Source organism: Anabrus simplex, chromosome 2 (genome assembly GCF_040414725.1).
Source record: "Anabrus simplex isolate iqAnaSimp1 chromosome 2, ASM4041472v1, whole genome shotgun sequence".
Taxonomy (NCBI): domain Eukaryota; kingdom Metazoa; phylum Arthropoda; class Insecta; order Orthoptera; family Tettigoniidae; genus Anabrus; species Anabrus simplex.
The window spans coordinates 575,011,569-575,031,455 of NC_090266.1; the positions used below are offsets into that span (position 1 = coordinate 575,011,569).

General features: G+C 42.1%; 1 protein-coding gene across 1 annotated transcript in view; it reads left to right on the forward strand.

The window, feature by feature from the left end:
- The window catches only part of Ets65A (DNA-binding protein D-ETS-3), a 351,412-nt gene that overhangs the window by 194,787 nt on the left and 136,738 nt on the right, over positions 1 to 19,887 (forward strand). The window lies entirely within an intron of this gene.

Sequence of the window (19,887 nt, forward strand, 5' to 3'; positions counted from 1 at the left end):
GGCAATATTCAGAGATGAAATTGAAATCTATTCCTTCTAAACAGCATGAAAGTGATCCAGTACTACTGATTAGGCACACTGCCAAATTCTATGAAAGTAATCTAGCGCAGTGTTTTCAAACCTTTTTTATTGGCGTACCCATAAAATCCTATTGTTTTACCTTCATACTCCCGAAGTACGAGTATATTACGGTTATACCAGAAATAACAAATGATTGTTGATGGATGACAAATAATATTAACTGTAATAATCATCATCACCTTCCAACGCTTGTCCCGCTCGGCCAGGGTCCTTGCACGCACGGATGCTTGAAAGAGTTGTAGCCGGGGATTTAAGGTTGCATCCCCTTCCTGACATCACGGGATTTTCAACTGAAAATCTCACTCCATTAGTACCAGGAATCAAATAACTGTCGCCGAGATGACAGGCAAGCAGCTAAGCCTCTACGCCACGTAGTTCCATAGTAGTAACAAGAACGTATTGTATATATCTCGTCGGTGGGAAAAAAGAAGCCTCGTTTCGTCTTCGGAGTAAAGTCTACAGAAGAAGCCCGAAAGTGATCGGGCAGCATTGTCCTGGCATTTTACTGATTAATGATAGCGCAATTAATCAACAATTGGAGTCTTTTTATTTATTTATTTATTTATTTATTTATTTATTTATTTATTTATTTATTTATTTATTTATTTATTTATTTAGTTAGTTATTTCGTACAGGGCACCTGAGCCGTAACTCATATAGGTGCAATACTGTTTCCTTCTCAGGGAAGGTGGCAAGCCTTCAGAAAAAGGATGGAGAAACGTGGATTTCTCGTGAGTGGAATTAACGAGGTTTTCATTGCCTAGCAACGATATAAAAGGTGCGTACAAATTATTGGAGCGGTTTTTATTATTTATTATTTTATTATTTTATTATTTGTTGTAACATTACAAAATTATATAGACAGACAGAAACACTAATAAAGTTCTTTATGAGCCTACAAGTGCTCGATATGTGCTCCATGAGTAACTCTACACGCATCAACTCTATAGTCAAGTTCGTCTCACACCCGATGTAGCATGTCGCTGTCAATTTGACCAAAGGCGTTGAAGATGCGGGCCCGCAGTTCTGTTAGATCACCGGTAATGGTGGCATAATAACAGCGTCTTTCACACAACCCTATACGAAGAAGTCGCAAGGGGTGAGGTCAGGAGAGCGTGGATGCCATTATATGAGGGCGTGATCTTCATTCTCCATAAACCGAACCATCTTTCCGGAAGTCAGCCGTTCAGAAAGTCACGAACATCAACATGGAAATGAGCTGGAGCACAACCCTGTTAGTAGATGAAGTTCATGCTATCGGTCTGCCGGATGTATCAGCTGTTGCTCTCGCGGACGTTGGGGGAAGCACAACGTATGGAGGGCTGTTCAAACAAAACAAAGCAAAACTTGCCTTAAAACATCAAACATCATCACCATATCTCTAATAATATGGCTAGAAATAATTGCCAAATCCGCTCAAATCATTTGTGCGCACCTTGTATATGCGAGTATAACATTATTAATGCAACAATTACTATTGTACTATAGACACTGCTACCGAAGAAAAATTGAAGTGAATGAGTGGATTTCGAAACAAACATTAAAAAAAGCAATGCAGCATGAGTAAGCATTTTTACATGCGTAGTCAATGGGAGGTACAAACTGACACATATATTAGAATGACTAATTCGGAATGGAGACTCTGTGTATTGGTAGACAAAAACACTACATCAAAACAAGATTTTCTTGAAAATGAGCAGGCTCCACTCTTTCCTGAACTGATGACTGATAAAAAAAGCTACGATGAATTTGCGTATCCCTTGAGATGACACCGCGTATCGCAATTTGAATACCACTGATCCAGCGGTTTGAAGCAGTCACTACTAATTGTTATTTCAGTAATGAAGTGAAGGATCGCGGGACAGTATTTCTTTTGTGAATTTCCGGTTTGAACTCTGCAGTTAAATTGTGCGCTTGTTAATACCAGATAATTTTGCCAATATTTCAGGTATCCTCATCAATTCACGAAATATAGAAGCCGCTTCTAAAGCCTCAAACCTGAGGTTCTATTCAAGAATACAGATTTCCTTCTTGCTTTTCCGTTGGATATCTAGTCAAGATTCGTACTCCTGAATTAGTGTACGTGCAAGAGCTACAATACATTTGCAAGCCTGATAGGCTCAGACATTTGAGGCGCTGGCCTTCTGACCCCAACTTGGCAGGTTCGATCCTGACTCAGTCCGTGGTATTTGAAGGTGCTCAAATACCTCAGCCTGGTGTCCGTAAAATTACTGGCACGTAAAAAAACTCCTGCTGGACTAAATTCCGAAACCTCGGCGTCTCCGAAGTCTGTAAAGGTCGTGGAAATAAGCTAAGTTCAATAACTACTCGACAGCAAATAATTTTGCATTCTCTTAGAGCACACTTATTTTAATAGAAGCTGTGTTTGCCGGGCTCGATAGTTGCAGTCGCTTAAGTGCGGCCTGTATCCAGTATTCGGGAGATACTGGGCTCGAATCCCACTGTCGGCAGTCCTGAAGATGGTTTACCGTGCTTTCCCATTTTCACACCATGCAAATGCTGGTGCTGTACCTTAATTGAAGCCATGGCCGCTTCCTATCCACTCCTACCCCCTTCCCGTCCCATCATCGCGGTAAGACCTATCTGTGTCGGGGTAACGTAAATCAACTTGTTAAAAATAAAAGAAGCTGTATTTTATCTCCTGCTTCATGCACTAAGGAAAATCACAAGGCTGTAAGCATATAAACCCATTCGTTCTTACCTACCTTGTACTCAAAAGCGGTAAACCACAACATTCGATTACAATCATCTGGTTCTTGGTTGGTCTGGGGGAGCCAAAGTAGCAATCTGAACTGTCGAGATTTTATGATTGGTGAAGCACATAGTCTAAAGAAAATACCGGCGTCAGAAGTTGTTCATGTTGGAATGCTGTGACTTCACCTATTCAAGCAGACACTTTACTGTGGTAAGGTACAATAAGACTGTCCCAAAATAAAACGCAGCGCCTGAGGATTAGAAGAGTCACGCACATGCAGAGCACTGTTTATTCTGTGTTTCGCGGCCCATGCCTTCATTTATCACACAGAAAGAAGCCGCGCGAAGTCACGAAGAAGATGGTGCCTGCGATAAGGGCGTGCCCGTTCCCACGAGACGGAGCAACATGTGAAGGGACAAGTTTTTTCCGGGGGTCGCAACCCACCCCAGAAGGAAATGAATTTATGAATCTTGTGAAATACGAGGGCACGCACAGCCGTACATATAAACACTACATAGCCGGAAAATCAAACTAATACTCCCATCATAATCCAAATTCCTACTGATATTGAAGTTTAAGGCCCGGGTTCGATTCCCAGCTCTGCCACGAAATTTGAAATGTGGTACGAGGGCTGAAACGGGTTTCACTCAGCCTCGGAAGATCAACTGAGTAGAGACGGGTTCGATTCCCACTTCACCCATCCTAGAAGTGGTTTTCCGTCGTTTTCCACTTTACTCCAGGCAAATGCCGGGATGGTACCTAACTTGAGGTCACGGAAGCTTCCTTCCCTCTTCCTTGTCTATCCCTTCCAATATTCTCATCCCCTCACAAGGCCCCTGTTCAGCATATCAGACGCGGTCGCCTGGGCGAAGTACTGGTCCTACTCACTAGCTGTATCTCCGCAACCTAGAGTCTCACGTTACAGGAAACTGTCCTCGAGCCGGTAGAAGTGGAATCCCTCGCTGAGACCGCGGTAAAAACTAACACTGGAGGGTAAACGGATTAAGAAAGAAAGAAAGAAAGAAAGAAAGAAAGAAAGAAAGAGAGCAAAGTCGGTCTGAAAATAGACCGGGGTAAACATAGTGGACTTCTTTCTTAAAGAATACTGTTGATCGCAGCTGCAAGCTCACTGCATTAGCATTGCTGCCTACTGATTCAATCTCATGTACTATACTACTATCTGGGCAGTATGCACTTCCCAACTGTTTGAAAATATCTACCTGTTCCAGTATTGTATTCCGAACATGACATCCAATTCTCTTTGGTTTCGCCATGAGACCGGTCTGTGTCGACACGACGAAGAGAAAATTCTTAAAATAAAAACATATTTTGGACTTCAGGCTTCCAGCACAATCTGCCATGAACACCAAGTTGTCAGTACAGGCCAAACTGCTTAATATATATCCACCTAACTGAATCCTCCCTGCCATTTTATACACTCAATTTCATGAAAAACAGAACACTTTAAAAGCCAAGAGACGGGAAGGTGATATTAACAGGATATGTTCATTAGTATATTCTGCAGAAACGATTAGAATCTTAGTCACCTAGGTTCAGCATGTGTCCTGTTGCCTAATAGGCACTGGGTCATCCATGGGCACTGATAACTTGTTCCACGCGTGATGGCATCGAGGCGTATAAGGTGCGAATGGCGTCCTGGGATATAGCCAGCCATGCTGCATTCATCTGGATTCACAATTCATCTTTGGTGGTTGGCATTAGGTCACAGCGCCGTACCCATCGTTTCACCATATTCCACACGTTTTCGATTGGCGACAAGTCCGGCGATCGGGCGGACCAGTGCAACAGAGTGACATCCTGTGACAACAAGAAGGCACGTGTTCGTGCAGCAACATGTGGTCGCTCATTGTACTGCTGAAATATGGCGCCGGGGTTGTCGTACAGAAAGGGTATGGCTACGGATCGCAGGATGTCATTCACGTAGGTCAAACTGGTCACAGTGTCCTGGACACGCACCATCTGTGATTTGTGGTTGTATCCAGTAGCACCCCACACCATAAGGCCTTGAGTTGGCGCTGTGTGTCTTGTGCGAATGGAGTCAATGTGATGCCTCTCACCCTGTCTGCAGCGAACCAAAAGCCGGCCATCATTTTCAAACAAACAGAACTTGGATTCGTCCGAAAACAATATCTGCTGCCATTCCTGTCCCCAGTGACGTCGTTTCATACACCATTGCAGTCTAGCATGTTTATGCACGTTAGTCAAAGGTAGGCGGAGAAGTGGACGACGCGCCGATAACCCAGACCGTAATAAACGACGACAGAGCTCGATAGCTGCTGTCGCTTAAGTGCGGCCAGTATCCAGTAATCGGAAGATAGTGGGTTCGAACCCCACTGTCGGCAGCTTTGAAGACGGTTTTCCGTGGTTTCCCATTTTCACACCAGGCAAATGCTGGGGCTGTACCTTAATTAAGGCCACGGCCGCTTCCTTCCCATTCCTAGGTCTTTCCTATCCCATCGTCACAAAAAGACCTATCTGTGTCGGCGCGACGTAAAGCAAAGAGCAAAAAAAAAAAAAAAAAAAAACGACGACGGACTGTCACTCCTGATAATATGCGATGTGTTACACTGTTCCACTGTTGCGCCAGATCCGAGGAGGACGCAGATCTGTCCTGCAATGCCGTTCAGATTAGGTGTCGATCTTCTCGGGCAGGTGGTCTGCGTGGTGACCGGACATGTTCTACGGCCTTCTGTGAACATTCTGTATACATCCGTTGCACTGCCGACACACTTCGTCCCACACGAGCAGCAATTTCCCGGATGGATGCATCACGTTCTCTCATGCCAATAATGCGTCCTCTTTCAAACTCACTCATTTGACGGTACGCTTCTCGCATACGTCTGCGAAGCATCCTGCACGTCTGCTCAAATCACTCTGATCAATTACCTTCTATTTATAGTGACAACGAGAGCAGCAGGCACATTTGACCAGCCGGTGGTAGTGCGCCGAGATATCGATGTGGACCTTGAACCTGTGGGCTGACATAGTTCATATAGTAATCATTTCTTCAGAACATACCAATGCACATGTATTGTGAATATGAACTTCCTATGTCGGCTATCAGGTTCAAGGTCCACATCGATATCTCGGAGCACCACCACCGACTGGTCATACTGTATATACCTGCGGCTCTGGTTGCCGCTATAAACCGAAGGTAATGGATCAGTGTGACTTGAGCAGACGTGCAGGATGCCTCGCAGATGTATGCGAGAACCGTACTGTCAAATGAATGAGTGTGAAAAAGGGCGCATTATTGGCACGAGAGATCGTGATGCATCTTTCCGGGAAATTGCTGCTCGTGTGGACGAAGTGTGTCGACAGTGAAACGGGTGTGCGGGACCACATGTTGCTGCACGAATACGTGCCTTCTTGTTGTCACGGTATGTCAGACTGTTGCTCTGGCCCGCCCGATCACCAGACTTGTCGCCAATCGAAAATATATGGGGTATGGTGAAAAGACGTGTGTGGCGCTGTGACCTTATGCCAACCACCAAAGATGAACTGTGGAAGCAGGTGAATGCAGCATGGATGGTTACACCCCAGGACGCCATTCGCGCCTATTTTCGCGTCGATGCCATCACGCATGGAACAAGTTATCAGTGCCCATTGAGGACCAGTGCCTACTAGACAACAGGACACATGCTGAACCTAGGTGACTGAAATGCTTATCGTTTCTGCAGAACATGCTATTGAACATGTCCTGTGAATATGAACTTCCTATCTCCAGTCTTTCAAGGTGTTCTCTTTTTATGAACCTTAGTGTAGGCCTACATCTTTACTAAGGTCTGGTATGACTTTCCGTGTTCAGTCTGCAACACTCTGTGAGTTGAATATCTGCCTCTACTGAGAAGAAAGGGAGCACTGTCTCCTAGATCTAATAGGAGTCTCAGGTTTCTGAATGAACAGGAATAGTCTAGGGTTTAGTAGGTTCAACAAGATGGCAACTGTGGCCGCGAGTTATATACCGACAGGGCATTGAACTGACCTTGCACATAAAAGGCGCTTGGCTAATTACAAACGTAAGATTTTTGAACACACTTGTGCATATTTTTAGATTGCTGAGCTTGGACATTAATACATGTTACTAGGCCATGTATTATTATTATTATTATTATTATTATTATTATTATTATTATTATTATTATTATTATTATTATTATTATTATTATTATTACCGGGCGAGTTGGCCGTGCGCGTTGAGGCGCGCGGCTGTGAGCTTGCATCCGGGAGATAGTAGGTTCGAATCCCACTATCGGCAGCCCTGAAGATGGTTTTCCGTGGTTTCCCATTTTCACACCAGGCAAATGCTGGGGCTGTACCTTAATTAAGGCCGCGGCCGCTTCCTTCCAACTCCTAGGCCTTTCCCATCCCATCGTCGCCATAAGACCTATCTGTGTCGGTGCGACGTAAAGCCCCTAGCAAAAAAAATATTATTATTATTATTATTATTATTACGTCTCACTAACAACATCTTTATGGATTTGGTAGACGCCGGGGTGCCGAAATCTTGTCTCTCGGTAGTTTCTTAACGTGCCAGTAAATCTACCCACAAGAGGCTGATGTACCTGAAAATCTTTTAGCGGTGTGGTGGGTAGGGTATAGTGACTTACAACATTAACAACATTATTCAAGCGAGCGAGACGGGACAGCGAGTGAGGACACGGCAGAACAGAGCGCACAGCGCTAGAGGGGGAGCAGAGCGCAACGTACAGCGAATGAATACAGAAAGAGCTGGGACGCTAGCACACAGTGGACCAATAGGTTTTGGTATAGGGTAAACGGAGTATCGGAAAATCTCCCACACAGATTCCAACAAGATTTTCAATTGGCAGTACAGATATTCTCAAATTAGATTGAAGATAGCAGACAGCAATAGTAACAATATAAATATCAGAAATGAACTGCCCACAAAACACGGCAGAGCTATAAATGTGGAACAGCCAAGCTGCCAGATAATTATGCTACACGTTGCACTTGGAAGTACGTTGGTAATGTATTACAACCTCAAATTGCGCATGAATGACAAGTTTGAACAGACTAAAAAGCCCTAACAAACAGCAGTGGCCAAAGCTGTACAGCATTATGCGCATACGAAGTTCAAGAATTAGTTCCATGTAGTTCAATGAACTTAAAAGAGCAAGTCACTCATTTCTGGTAAAGTAAACTCGTGTCCTCTTCTCGAGGTGGTGCAGCTCTTTTCAGGCACATCCCCAATTGAGATGAGCTACACGTGCCATTTTAAGCACATACCAGCCCTCCTGCAATTCTTAAGAGTCTGGCAGCACCGGGAATCGAACCCGGGCCTCCGAGGACGCCAGCTAATAGTGATAACCGTTACGCTACGGAGGCAATATAGCCCGACACATAATTTGAAAATCTTTGAGAATGTAAACCTAACAATATTTAATCGCTTGGATAATACCAGAGTGAAACTCGAAGTTAGATACTTGTTTCCCAGTGTATGCCCACATTGCACTAATATCCACGAATCACTTCACATTATGTGTACACAATTTACAGAAGACCTGTCATATCAGTGTAGGAGGCAGGATTAGTTTCAATGATTTCCCAAAGCTCATAGCACCGCCATTCAAATTTACGTTCATGTAAGCGAAAGAGGACGAAGAATTTTAAATCTTATCCTGCATAATATTGGCCTGCCATGTCTCTTTTTGAATGTGGGCCGACAGCAGTGTCTCGTTCTTCCTATGGTGGACACAGGGCAGTGCACAATTCAGAACGCTACTTCTTATTTCCTGGTTGTCGGGGGGGGGGGGGGTGTCTCTACGCTGGGCACAGGCGATGAGAGGACAGTCCGCCCCCGCACACCGGTGACTATCTAGGCACTGTGCGAGCTTGATGGCGGTGCTCACAAGAAGAGCGACTGCAGCGTAACGGGAGCCGACAGCTAATCTAACGGTGGCCCCACCTCACCCAGCGGAGACACTGCATGAGCTGTTGAGGGGGACTTATTGATGTCACCTCATTGCCACCATGGGCTGGAATCCTCCCCTGGACACCTCCTTCGACTGCTTCGCTGGACACAGTCGGTGGTTGCTGCTGGGTGAACCTCTCCTGGTGGACCGGCATTATCTTCTTCACAACATGAACAGCCCCCGTTATATGAGAAAACGGTCTTCACATGTCATACTAAGCCATTGTCAATCACGTAGCACAGATACACGTTTTGAAGATGTGCATCACGTCAGTATTACATGGTGAGTTCACTGACCGGCGTGGCAAAAAGGTAGCAGGGCAAATAATTCGCCGGCAAGACCGTTGCACATGTTATATACTGCAAGTCAGAGCGTAAACAAGGCGATGAGTCAGGCTGTGCTGTTAGAAGGCAGAAATTCAATCAATCAATCAATCAATCAATCAATCAATCAATCAATCAATCAATCAATCAATCAATCAATCAATCAATCAATCAATCAATCAATCAATCAATCAATCAATCAATCAATCAATCAATCAATCAATCAATCAATCAATCAATCAATCAAATCACTACTGATCTGCATTTAGGGTAGTCGCCCAGCTGGCAGATTCCTTATTCTTTTTTTGAATTATTTCAAATAAATTTGAAATTTATTGAACATCACCTTTGGTAAGTTATTCCAATCCTTAACTCCCCTTCCTATAACCGAATATTTGCCCCAATTTGTCCTCTTGAATTCCAATTTTATCTTCATATTGTGATCTTTCCTACTTTTAAACACACCACTCAAACTTATTCGTCTGCTAATGTCATTCCACGCCATCTCGCCACTGACAGCCCGGAACATACCACTTCGTCGAGCAGCTCGTCTCTTTTCTCCCAAGTCTTCCCAGCCCAAACTTTGCAACTGTTTTTTAACGCTACTCTTTTGTCGGAAATCACCCAGAACAAATCAAGCTGCTCTTCTTTGTTTTGTTTTTTCCAGTTCTTGAATGAAGTAATCCTGATGAGGGTCCCATACACTGAAACTATACTCTATTTGGGGTCTTACCAGAGACTTGTATGTCCTTTCATTTACATCCTTACTACAACCCCTAAAGACCCTCATAACCATGTGCAGAAATCTCTTTATTTACAACCCCATTTATGTGATTACCCCGATGTATATCTTTCCTTATATTAACACCTAGGTACTTACAGTGATCCCCATTAGGAACTTTCACCGCATCAACGAAGTAATTAACACTGAGGGGACTTTTCCTACTTGTCAAAACCACAACCTGACTTTTAACCCCGTTTATCACAATACCATTGCCTGCTGTCCATCTCACAACAGTATCGAGGTCATTTTGCAGTTGCTCACAATCTTGTACCGTAAAACGGGGTAACTTCGGCCATACAGGGTAACTTCGGCCACCGACGAATAGCAACACTTATTTTCTCCTGCCTCCTATACGGAAAAAGATGAACCACTTGCAACAATTAAAATGCATGTACAATAGAATGCTCTATCAACACTCGGTAGTCCAAAGAACATTGGCAGGCTCATTTTTGAGTCAATCAATTTTTTTCGCAGCCCCGACTATTGTCTTGTTTGGTAACAGCAGAAAACAAACTGTTCTCCAGCCCCAGCATTCTATTCTCCATTTCAAAGGTTTATGGGGTCAAAATGTACGTACGTCTGGTAACTGATCAACCTAATTTGATGCATTTTATTCAAATAGGTTTTTCAGGAAATAGTTTTGTGATAACAGTTGTCCTCTTCCGGGGTAACTTAGGCCAAGCCCAGAACGTACGGGAAAATATTACGCGGCCGCGGGTATTGTAATTACAATCCTTTTTACGTCAAGAATGCTTTAGAAGAGATTAATAAAGCTACAATAACAATAAACGGGGAAGTTTATCCCGACAGGGAGAGGAAAGACTGTTCCTATTTTCAATGATAAAAAGACGGATATCAGATGACACAGACGATGCGCAATTAAGAACTTGATTGACGGCCCAGATATTTTCTAATTTAGAAGACGGTGTATTATGAGAACAGTCTACAAGATTGCTTCTTTTCCGATCTCCTTTTCTCTCCATACTATTGGGCTTTATTATTTTCGTACTTTTTATTTATTATCTTTTTTACCATTACACATAACTACGCAATACAACACGTAATTTGTAATATCATAAAATGCTTGTACGCTTAGGCTAAATAAAATAGTCCATTCTTTGTGAAAAATGGGAATTTGATCACTATACTTCTGTTTCACTGCAAATCGTTTTAATTTGTTTGTGATTGTTGATACTGGGCGTTCTGCAGGTTTTAAAAAACATTCACAGAGGCCGACGTAACACTATATCGAAGAAAACGTCGTTTCCTGAGTTATTTTTATGGCGGCCGAAGTTACCCCAAAACATGGGGAAACTCCGGCCACTCTTTCGATAATCATAATTCATTACCGAATAACAATTATAATTATGTTCATATTTAGAAATTAAGAACAAACATGGCAGAACTTATATTAAATTTTTCAGAAAATTAGAGGAAATATTTCACATTTTAATTTAAAAAATATACGAAAAAGTGGCCGAAGTTACCCCGTTTTACGGTACCTTATGTATTACTCTATACAGAATAACAACATCATCCGCATAAAGCTTTATCTCAGGTTCCACTTCTTTACTCATATCATTTATGCGTATAAGAAAACATAATGGTACAATAATACTGCCTTGAGTAATTCCCCTTTTAATTATTACAGCTTCGCCTACTCTAATTATCTGAGATCTATTTTCTAGAAATACAGCAATCCATTCAGTCACCCTTTTTTCTAGTCTAACTGCATTCATTTTCGCAAGTAGTCTCCCAAGATCCACCCTATCAAATGCCTCAGACATGTCAACCGCGATGCAGTCCATTTGTCCTCATGAATTCAAGATATCTGCTGTATCTTGCTGGAATCCTACAAGTTGAGCTTCAGCGGAATAACCTTTCCTAAACCCGAACTGCGTTCTATCAAAGCAGTTAGTACTTTCGCAAACATGTCTAATATAATCAAAAAGAATGCCTTCCCAAGGCTTACATGCAATGCATGTCAAACTGACTGACCTGTAATTAGCGGCTTTATGTCTATCACCCTTTCCGTTGTACATAGGTTCTACTACAGCAACTCTCCACTTATCTGATATAGCTCCTTTATGCAAAGAATAATCACTTCAGGTATGGTACTACATCCCAACCCACTGTCTGTAGTATATCCCCAGAAATCTTATCAATTCCAGCCGCGTTTCTAGTTTTAAACTTTTGTATCTTATTGTAAATATCATTGTTATCATAGGTAAATTTTAATACTTCTTTAGCATTAGCATTAGTCCATTCCAGAGCGGAGCAAGTCGAAAAGAGAGCCAAGGTAAGCGATCGTTTCAAAATTCAGATGCCATTGGACTGAGCCAGGAATGATCCTGCCAAGCTGGACAGGCTCAACCTCCTGAGCTACTCAGCTTAGAATTGTTTTAATAATTATTCTTATTGTTATCAGTAATTAAATATTATTTCAGATGGTACAACCCACGGAGTTTCCATATGCGTCAATCCAAACACTGTTGGGAACTCGTAAATGCATGAACACACATTCTGAAGTCATATAATGCTAGGGCCTCGAGCCCTAACTTCGCCACTGAAAAAAGGCATTAATAAATAAATAAATAAATAAATAAATAAATAAATAAATAAATAAATAAATAAATAAATAAATAAATAAATAAATAAATAAATAAAACAGATGACAGCTAGGCGACATCTTGAGGCTGGACAATTTATTTCCCTTTCATTTTATATTGTTCTGCTTAGAGGTAGCATAATGTGCACCGATCTGTATAAAATGTACACACGTATTTTTCCTCGTCTGGAAATGCTAAGTTAAATGGAATTGTGCACAGCAAGCTTGTGGTTTAACACGCTGTTGATATCGTGGTCATAGCCACGGGACCATAAAACCACAAGGGCGTGACCTGTCAATTGAAAAGTACCGCGTATATTGGGCAGAATTCGAACCGTAGCAACCTAAGTGAGGAGACAGTGACTCAGCACTCGGCTCCCATACAACATGAATTACTTCCTGGCAACAGAACATTCCTTCAGGAATCAGATCAAGGAGGTTATGTGTTTGAAACCCTCCACAGTCAAGTAACGTGGTAAGAACACCTTTATTTTACATATCGAGGTGCGTGACATTATTGGCCAGTTAGTATCATATATACAGTATATTTGGCTCCTTCGTAAACGGTCTGTGTAGTGGTTTTCGTTTCAGAGGGCATTGGGTTCGATTCCCGGCCGTGTCGGTTATTTTAACCACATTAGGTTAATTCTTAGAGCTTAGAGATTTGGTATTTGTGTTCGTGTAAATACACACCTTCATTTTCACCCAGCACACTACTACCAACCACCAGAGAAAACACAATGGTGAACACATTCTTCTACATAGTGTAAGCTTGACGGCAGGAAAGGCATCCAGTCGTAAAACTGGAGTTGATTCATACATACTGCCAACCCCAGGTAGTTGCGGTGAAGTCAAGAAGAAGAAATAGAAGAAGAACTATATATCGATATTTTGCATAGGTTATATGAGGCAAGATAACTGCCAGGTCTAAGGTACTAGAAAGATTAAATAAATAGCTGAGCCATCTGAGTAATACGGACCATGTAGGCCTTTAAAAGTTGGAAGATAACGGCTTCCATAATTCGTCACTTAGGCAGTGAGATCGATGGAGTAATTAGCTCTCTATCCAGCCATATTTTCCCCCTAAATTTAATCTGGTTCTGTCATTGGTAAGCCTTAGAACCATTTAACTCTACGGAAGTGAGTGTTCCGTTCTTATGTTTAATGAATTTCTGGGCGGGACAATCGAAACCACATGAAACAAAATTTCCTATTTTAACTGGGCTAGACAGCACCTCATACAAAACCATGGCTATGGATGTTCAATGAGCTTGGAGGAAATTGAGGATCGCAGCACTTTCAGCCATCCTCCGTAGAACGTACGGGCTACATCAAACGGTAATTTGGTTAAATCTGAAGATAAAAAAAAATCGCGTCAACATAGCGGTCGGATTCACCCACCTATAAGGGTAGGCTGTATTTGCCATACACAGGAAACTGCGTATTAATGTGGTGGAGGAGAGTGTTGTAACTCTGGCGAACAAGTTGCAGGAGGCACGTAGCTATGAGCTTGCATTCGGGAGATAGTGGGTTCGAATCTCATTTTCACACCAGGCAAATGCTGGGGCTGTATCTTAATTAAGGCCACTGCCGCTTCTTTTCCACTCGTAGCCCCTTCCTGCCCCATCTTCACCATAAGACCTATCTGTGTTGTTGTGATATAAAGTAGATAGTAAACAAAAAATGTTAGAGGAATTCTGGGGGCAGCACAAGCGTCCATTACCAGTGCCAAAGGAATGAACCTTTTACAATTAAAATACTTAGGCCCATTCGGGAATCGAGTGCAGGATCCCATGATCTGAAAGCCGGACAATTTCTCAAGGTTAACTACGGAAGTTTTCTATTATCATTTGATTTTGATAAAATCTAAATATTTTCATTAAGCGAAGAAGCTACAATCGGAGGCCATGTCATTTACCATGGGGAGAAATATATGACGATAAGTGATGAGAAATTACCGCAATGCTCCAGTGAAATTACCTAATAACCTGGGAGTTATTATGCACGAGATCGTGTGCTTGTGCATTATGTTGAACGTACATTGTATGAAAGAAAATGTAATGAACGGGTTTTGGAGTGAAACTGGAGGGTTGAGTCGTTGCCTGCGGCTGTGTGAAGAGAAGATGTCAACTCATTAGATGGGCCACTGGGGTGCCGTGGACTTGTTGACACACCGCTCAGCTATTGCAGCCTTGCTCTGCGTCTCTTCAGGTCAGCTCAATAGGCGTACTTCACATTACCTTCTGCTGTTTGACAACCACGCTGATAACTTTCGTGATCTCCCAAACTTGTGCATGATTGGTGTTGCTGTTGTCGTAGTTGTTATCAGCTCCGAGTACTTAGTGAGGCAAATCATCTTTAATAAACTGTAGAGATGTGAATTGTATACTGTTGTGCTTATTTGAGAATACACATATGGTGAGGCTATGTTTGAGAAGAAAGCGACCTAGTCTTGTAGCTTAGATACCCGGAATTTAGGTGAGAAAACTACGGAAATTCATTTCTAGAATGGCCGATAGCTGAACATTTAACAGAAATATCCACTCATTTATGTAATCTAAGACAGTCTTATATTTGCGGCACAGTCAGGAATCCAATCCGTCGAGAATCTTCTTACTTGTTATTACGCATTATTTAAAAATTCCCTTATGACTGACCATTGGAGGCCTCTTATTGTTAAGTTGCCTTTTGTGATTGTTTTGAATACATACATTTACGATGCACTTGTTAAGTTATATGGAAAAACCAATAAAATCAAACTCAGAAGTGGTGTTCACAAATATATCAGGGTAGTTGACAAAGTCGACATACCTCGTTATTGGTTATAAAATACACATTCTAGTCATTTTATTTTTCGTTGCCATCAGAACTAAAAGAACTGCCGTTCAATATATTTACATGTAAGCTTAAAGAGTGGTCAGTCATGCATTCTTTTTACGCAGTGCAAGAATACTTTGAAAATTAATGAATTCGTTGCTTATTTTCCTGAGTTGTGTACATATGAACATTTGTAGTTTTGTATTATTTTCTTTGAAAAAGTCCATTGTATGAGGCATATTTAATGTCTGTATAAATTCTGCTCTATTCTATTTACTGTACTCCGTTAACCCCTTGTGTATGGCATGCAAAACACATAAGCATTCCTCTAGAACCATTGTGTGTGTGTACTTATATAGTCCGAATTGTAACATTTGCGATGAACAATTTGGTATTAAAATAATTTCTAGAAAGTATATTTGCGTCACGTAACTGTGAGCTTGCATTCGGGGGATGGCCGAATCGAACCCCACAGTCGACAGCCCTGAAGTTGGTTTTCCGTGGTTTCCCATTTTCATAGCACACTGTAAACTAAATGAGGCCAAAGTCATTTCTTACCCGGTCCCAGTCCTTTACTATGCTACAGTCACCATGAAACCTGTCTGTATCTGTGCCACGTTGAACAAATAGCACACCACTATGTCTTCAAGTGCTCAGTCTGTAAGCCTTTGTGAATGAACTATGCCCTTCCATAATTCTCTGTTTCCAAATAGTATTCGCTTCTACCAAGAAATCAAAGATATAATTGAACAAGCACAAAGCATATGCATCAAAATGCAAATCCTATTGTGGAACAACCAATACAATCTTGACCTTAGAATTCGTGTTCTCAGATATTGTGTCCTTCGGACATATTTGAATGGAATGGAAAGCTGGGCCGCCTCTGTGGTGTAATGGTTAGCGTGATTAGCTGCCACCCCCGGAGGTCCGGGTTCGATTCCCGGCTCTGGCACGAAATTTGAAAAGTGGTACGAGGGCTGGAACGGGGTCCACTCAGCCTCGGGAGGTCAACTGAGTAGAGGTGGGTTCGATTCCCACCTCAGCCATCCTCGAAGTGGTTTTCCGTGGTTTCCCACTTCACTTCCAGGCGAATGCCGGGATGGTACCTAACTTAAGGCCACGGCCGCTTCCTTCCCTCATCCTTGCCTATCCCTTCCAATCTTCCCATCCCCCTACAAGGCCTCTGTTCACCATAGCAAGTGAGGCAGCCTGGGCGAGGTACTGGTCATACTCCCCAGTTGTATCCCCCGACCAAGAGTCTGAAGCTCCAGGACACTGCCCTTGTGGCGGTAAAGGTGGGATCCCTCGCTGAGTCCGAGGGAAAAGCCGAACCTGGAGGGTAAACATATGATGATGATGATGGAAAGCTGGAATCTAACACACAGTGATTCTAAAATAATTTAGTATTTTGAAATGCGTTGTTCCTATCCTTCAAGGCTTGTAAATTTATACATCTAGGTCATATCATGAAGGGAGAAAAGTGTGAACTTTTGTGATTGAAACTCCATGTATAAACCGCTAGGAAATTTGGACCTGGATACGCCGAATATCAGTCATTAAAATCCACGGTATTAGTATGGTAAAAGTACAAATTCACTCCTGAAATTTGAAAATTCTCAAGAGAAATGCCAGAATGATCGCCAACCTTTCGTTGAAGGTGATACTTCAAGGGCAAGATTCGCTTCTACGTGTCCTATCTTATGCCGTTGGAAAACCCGGGTCTGACCATCGTTTAGTAGACCTGGTTCCTGTACAGACGAGAGAAAATAACGGCACGAAGGTATATTCAATAACGGCTAAAAGGCTACGTCAATTATGAACGCAATAGGGTGAAGCTGGGCGTGCCAATTGGCTCTAGTTGTGGAGTCATAAAAAAATGTTTCAGTCTCTTGCCTCCACTTTATGTGTAATATATCCAGAGTATGCCTTTGCTGGCGCGACCTAGTGTTTACAGTGCACTATGTCTTCTGGTATAGGCTAGAGCAATCTTGTTACTTTCATTTATCTCAGTCTTATCGTTGACTTTGACAAAATAAAAGTGACTGAGGAATGAGCGATGCTAGTAATGCCATTCCTTATGCAACCAGTCCTTGCTATGAATGGTGTGAAAATGTTGCTCATAGGGTCGGTTGGTGCGTGCATTTCAGTAGGCTTGGCAGACTGATATGTAATAGCAACTTCTGGCTCGGTGAGGAAAGCAAAGGAAAACTACCTCACTCCTCGTTTCCCTAGTACGCCTCTTCAGTGATGCCTAGGCCATCTATGACAGCTGATGGCGGAGCTGTTGAGGACAAAACCAGCCTTCGGGCTGAGGAATAATACATACATACATACATACATACATACATACATACATACATACATACATACATACATACATACATACATACATACATATCCAGAGTCCATTCAGCTTCCGGTACAGAAGCGTTGCCATGAAAATAGAGCAATGTATGGATAAATTCGTCTGCGAAGTCACTTGCCACTTTCAAAAATACCATTGAAACAATTACACAATTACCGATATGAAAAATAACACCATCGGCAATGATCTACTGGGAGTCATCAAACTTTACTTCAGTTTACGACTACTACTAATAATTTTATTGGTTTTACGTCCCACTAACTACTTTTACGGTTTTCGGAGACGCCGAGGTGCCGGAATTATGTTCCGCAGATGTTGTTTTACGTGCTAGTAAATCTACCGACACGAGGCGGACATATTCGAACACGATCAAATACCACCGGACTGAGCCAGAATCGAACCTGCCAAGTTGGGTTCAGAAGGCCAACGCCTCAACCGTTTGAGCCATTCAGCCCGACATTAGTGATGCTCTGGGATGGCATTATGTGGGTGCATCGGGCTTCATTGTTGTCCACTCAGGCCACATTCAATGCTCCCCAATAAAGATATAACATTCTCAAACCCATCATTGAACCTTTCCATCAGCATTCGGGGGAAGAATTCAATTTTATTGATGTCAACTCCCGCACTCATTGTGCAGGCATCGTCAATGATCCATAAATGGTGGCGGTATTACCTAACTGGATTGGCCTTCATGGTCCCCCGATATGAATCGCATGGAGCATGCTTCGGATCGATTGAAAATAGTAATGCAAACACGTCCTGCTGCACCACAAAGTCTACGGCAGTTATGTAGGATTGCCACCGAAGAACGGGATGAATTAGAACAGCAGTGGTTAAATTAACTCGTGGGCAGCATGCCACATAGGGTACAGGCTTGCATTCATGGAAGGGGACATATTACTCTGTATTGAATGAGGCTGCTACAAAATGAACTTACCTCAATAGAAGTACAGCAAGGTGTTTCTGTTAGCTTATAGTCGATTCTATTTGTTTGGTTTTGGTAGTCAATAAACTCGGAGATGCGTTACTCTTGAAGTACCAGTTCATCATTGTACAATCTTGTTTGGCGGGTGATGCATAACTTTTTTTGATGTGTGTAAATAATATTTCACATTCACTAAGGATATAGGACCGTTGGTCTACGACAGCGAGACAATGAACGGTTGCTTGATTATAAGTGTTTAGGGGGAGTGTCGAGGGTGAATAAAGTCCTCGCATCCGGCGAATGAATGGAGAATGCCAGTGCGTAATACTGGAGCGTTACAGCTCAGTCTACCTCAGTTTCGGATCGAAAGTGCGGAAATGAATCACATGATCGCCATTCAGCTTATATAGCTGGCCATGTGTATGAGAAATAATTTCCATTAATCCGGGGAGAAATTTATCATTGTTGGTCTTCGTAAATTTCGGAGAGTTGTGTTTGTATAAGTGTTGGATACTGTTGTACATTATTTTAAAGTGAAACAGGTTGACTTTAAGATTCTGCGCTTATGTTAATGTAAGAAGGGCACCTTTGTATCCCAGTTACAACCAACAGAAGCTAAACCTAAATAGCACATATATGTTTGTTAGCATGAATATGTACGCCCACAGACATAGTTATAGCTTGACAACGGAAAAATAATCATACTTTCGCCAGCTCCATTATATGTGCCCAAGCCACAAAACTAATCTCACGTTTATAAAGTACTGTTTATATTAACATGTTTTAAATTGAAAAATCCGATAGGGGAGCAACTGGTATATCTTGCCCGGCACGTGGAAGAGAAATGTACATGGGTCTTAAAAATTAATATTAAACATGTTTTATGCTTTAACCTTTCTCTCACAAACGATGAGAAGGAGCGTCTTAGAGCAAAAATTCTTAATTTTTATTAGTGTTGGTAAAATGCTGAATTACAGCATACTATCAACACAGCTCAGCTTTCATTTCAAAGTTTAGTACTATTCAATAACATCTCGTTATTAATGTGTAAGGCATGTGATTAAGTGCGTTTGAGAGTCTAATACTAGTACTACAGCAATATAACTATGGCTTGTAATCTTAGCAAGATTAGTACTACCGTGCGTTGAATGCTGAAACTTCAGTTGATCATAGTGATGATACTTAACAAACAGTTCGCAGCCGCTTTCTCCTTAATCCCTGTCCCAGTTGAAGTGCGGGATGAACACTAGCCTCATAGGCTGCTGACAATGCCCCAGATATTCTTCAATTAAAATAATAAAAATTATT